Below are 4,428 nucleotides of genomic sequence, written 5' to 3'. Positions count from 1 at the left end.
GCCAAAATCTTACTGCTTCTGACAAATAGCCCTATAGTCAACAGAAAGATGCTGGGCCAAAATGCATTTCTTCTATAGCATGCCATAGTAAATAAAAAGCAGTCAAAGAGAGAAAGAGTGAAGAAAAGACAAGATGCTAATTTCCAGTAGAAAGAGAGACAGAGCCCTTTGAAAACCCTAATTTAAGTCATAGTGATCCCACAGATAAGAAAAAAAAGAAAAAAGTAAAAAGAAAGCAGGACATTTGCCCTTTAGATACCCCAGCTCTAAACCTTTCCCATGCCAGGGCTAGGATGACATCTTTGGGTCTTTGCATTTTCTGGCATTTCTTGTTTTGTGGATGCCACTGCATTCTTTAGTGCCTGCAGCAGAGAAAGCTTGTGGTATGCCTGATTCACCTAAAGATTTGCAGGGAGCTGTCACCTGTACCAGCACCTGACCTGCTTACCTCATCACAGATAACAGGCAAAGCTGTGTGCAGTGGCTGGACTCAACCAACATTCACTCATGCATCTGCCTCCATTCTGTGCCTGGTGGATCCATAGCAAAATGAAACCTAAACCCATAGTTTGAGCTGAGTGCAGCCTGTAAGATGGGTTCGTAAAATTAGAAAGGCAGGCTCAAGGGAAACTTGCACAAAGGTGCCATCATCCACAGAGATTCTCGGCTGGTGAAGTGACACCCTAGAGATCTTGTGACAAAGATGACATTCATCACCAGTGGCCAGTGGATTATTCAATTATGCCTATGTAATGGAGCCTCGATAAAATCCAACAAGACAGGGTTCATAGAGCTTTTGCATAACTGAGCACATACAGTGTTCTAGAAAATGGTGTGTTCCTAAAAAGAGACACTGATAATTGTAAAGGTCATACAAAGTGTAGGAGTGTTTGTTTTGAAAGAAGTTTTGGCCTTTAATAATGTGTCCAGAATTTTAACTTATTAACTAGAACATACACTAAGGTAACCTAAATCTGCACATTCCACACATTAGAACCTGGATATTTCCACCAAAATCATTCCATAATTCACTAATGTGGTGTAACAAGTTTTACTTTAGAGAGATAAAGTTTTCTTTTGTTAACTGGGTAAGAACTAGACATTTATAAAGGAAAAGAAAATCAAGCGATATCTCACCACCAATTCTAGTCATGTGTTCAGTTTAGGAGAATGATCATCAGTGGATTTTGTGCCATAAGTATTTATTCTAAAAGATAAGTCTTTTATAATTGTGTGTCTCTAAAGCGTTTGTGCCACTGTAAAGTCAAGGGCACCATCTCTGATAGTTCTGTGTCTTTCTGGGAGGGAAGCTATATCCCAATAGAGGTATTCTAGGATATAAAAATAAGAAAAAATCAACATTATTACAGGATTCTCTGTCATAAACATCTAATAAAACACAACTCTGGTCTTATATATAGTAGTAGCCATAGATACATATTAGAGCTTGCAAGAAGAGTCTAGTACCCAACAGTCTGTTTTTATATTTGGGCTTAGGTGTGCATAAAATAATCACATTTGGGCAAAGAAGCTGTTTTGTTACTCCTTGTAAAGCTACAGTGCTTAAAAATGATGTGATAATTTAAATACATAGCTTGGACATTTCCAGTTCTGTTTCCAAGCCTTAGCTATGGGTGAAATTGTTTTGGGCTATGAAGATGGATTAGGGCATCTTGCAACTCATGGTGCATTTGGTGCCCCTTAGTTCTTGTGTCCTGAGCAGACAGACTGACAATCAAAACTCATCAATTTTATTTTCAACATACTTTAACATGGATTCTATCCCTTGGGCTGAGCTCCAGATCTTCCTCAGCTCCTCACACTCTCTCTCATTGGCCTGTTCCAACTCCAATTTAATATTACAGTGAACAAGGGCCTTACATTCTTCCAGTACAATTGGATTGTATGAGGCAAGCTCCTTAATTTGAATCATAACCTCTTGGGTGAAAGTTCCAGTCAAAAATACCTGAGAGACCAGGCCTTTGGCGCATGCCTCCCGTGCTGTCAGCTTTCGCCCAGCAATTAACATTTCATTGGCAGATGCTTTACGCATCATTTTGGGGAATGTAATAGAAGAACAGCCATCTGGACTCTGTCCAAAGGTCGTATAAGGGGTTTGGAACCAAGCCTTTTCATTAGCCCACACGAGATCACAAAGAGGCAGGATGGATGCACCTAGTCCAATGGCAGGGCCATTGACTGATACAACAATAGGCTTTTTAAATTGAATAAAAGTATTCACAAAGTTCTTGATGGTGTCCACCATTTCAAGGCTTGCTCTGTTTCTGTCATTCCTTAAGTGTTTCACAAAGTACCCAAAATCAAGACCGCAGCAAAAGACACTTCCAGCTGCACTGAACAGCACAAGCTTGCTGTCATCTGCAGCAGCACTATTCAGAGCATTAACCATTTCTTTAATTACTTCTGTATTCAGTGCATTTTTTTCTGTCGATCTAGTTGATAGCACTATCTGGGTGAATCCAACCTCTTTCTTCACTACAATGTCTCTGTATGTGCTGGCACTTTCTGTTAGCCTTATGGTGAAGTGCATCTTCTTGATAAAAGGCTGGTCTCTGCTGTCATCAGTAATATTTCTTTGCCACCTTTCACTCTTGGAACTGAGGTATGCATGTCTGTTGTCCCATTGGCTGCTAATGGATCTATTAATACCACTATACCTTTTCGGGTAGCTGAACCTGTGGCCATGGAAGCAGTAACTGAGCCAGACATCTGTGACATTAGTGGGTGTATCTGAGTCCTGTTCTGCATTCCAGTCTGTTCTGCACCAGGACTTGACAAAGGGTCCCGGAGGAGTTTCCCTTCTGTCACCTTGAAGACCACCGTGTCCTGCTGATCTGCTGCAATAGGGTCCAGTTTCTCAAGTTTCTGAAAGCCACTCACAGTTTTCTTGTGGTTAAAGGGGTGTCAGGTGCAAGGGTCTCGAAAGTTGAATTTATTATCTCCATATTCTTTGTGTCGGAGAGAATTGAAGCTGACTTTCTCCTAACGTTCTTGCTGGCAGCAAATAACTTGCGGTTTTTGGACCTGTGGTGTTTATCAGTCACTAGCGTTTTAGGGGAGTTCTTAGAATAGTTTGCTTTTGTAGATCTGGAAGTTCTTCTTCTGGCATTGTTTGAAAAAATTCTACTGGTTGTAGTCCATGTCAGTTTTTTCTGTTTTTCAATCTGTCGTCTATTAAAATCATGTATGCATTTTTCACAGTTCATGAGGTGCTGCTCTGGTTCCCAAGTGTCATCCTGTTTGTCATAACCTTTCCACCGAACCAAATACTGTGTATTCCCATTTTTATCCTGTCTTTTGTCAACAATAGTTTCAACCTCAAACTCCTGGGAAGCCATGAGGAAAGACACGGGATTGGAACAGTTGCTGTGCCACCTTTGTTTCAGTTGCGTCTCCACATAGACACTTCTTTCTGCCTCCAGCTCTTCACCAGGTTCTGTGTATGGATGAACCTCTTCTATTTTGTCACCACTGGTGTAGTGAAAATTGTGCGAAATAGCAGCTATGCCATGTGCCTGAACCTCTCCACACTTACTGCCTGGTGGGACAGATTCGGCTTTGTCTCACGGTGCGTGACAGCTTGCTCAGTAGCCTCAGGTGAGAGTAGCTAAATCCACAGCCCCAACCCTCTGGTGTAGTACAGAAAGCTTTCTTCCTGCCTGTTACTCTTTTGTGTTTCTTTGTTTAATTGTGGTTGCTATGACGATTATATGGAACATTCTAATGTTATAACATTTTTAAAGTTACACTAGCTTACCTTCAGTAACATACAAAACCTTTACTCCTGTATAATGTACCTCCATTATTTCACTTACTGAGTTCTCAAAATTATACCTTTATTCATTTTATGACAAAAACACAAATTAGTGGTTTTTTTTATTAAATATATTTGTGCTTTAAGTTATGTGGAGAACAAACTGTGGAGGTGCACATTGTTGATTGTTCTTTTCGTTTCGTTTTGTTTTGTTTTGAGATGGAGTCTCGCCCTGTCAACCAGGCTGGAGTGCAGTGGTGCAATCTTGGCTCACTACAAGCTCCGCCTCCCGGATTCACGCCATTCTCCTGTCTCAGCCTCCCGAGTAGCTGAGACTACAGGCACCTGCCACCTGGCCCGGCGAATTTTTTGTATTTCTAGTAGAGATGGGGTTTCACCATGCTAGCCAGGATTGTCTCGATCTCCTGACCTCGTGATCCACGCACCTCAGCCTCCCAAAATGCTGGGATTACAGGTGTGAGCCACTGCGCCCTGCCAAATTTTTTATCTTACATATTTGTTCATGTATTTATCTTTACCTTAATCTTTGTTTGTTCATACTGCTTTTGAGTGTCTGTCCATTCTACCCTGAAGTACTCCATAAGACATTTCTTAAAGGGTAGTCTACTTGTAAAAGATGCCAGTTTTTATAT

At 41.1% G+C, this 4,428-nt stretch overlaps 1 pseudogene; it reads right to left on the bottom strand.

Moving 5' to 3' along the window:
• Positions 1 to 1,264: 1,264 nt before the first annotated feature.
• LOC129530302 (testis-specific chromodomain protein Y 1-like) lies at positions 1,265 to 3,587 on the bottom strand (annotated as a pseudogene).
• Between the last annotated feature and the right edge of the window lie 841 nt (positions 3,588 to 4,428).

The sequence above is a fragment of the Gorilla gorilla genome, chromosome Y (assembly GCF_029281585.2).
Source record: "Gorilla gorilla gorilla isolate KB3781 chromosome Y, NHGRI_mGorGor1-v2.1_pri, whole genome shotgun sequence".
NCBI lineage: Eukaryota > Metazoa > Chordata > Mammalia > Primates > Hominidae > Gorilla > Gorilla gorilla.
This window is presented reverse-complemented; position numbering and strand designations above follow the sequence as displayed.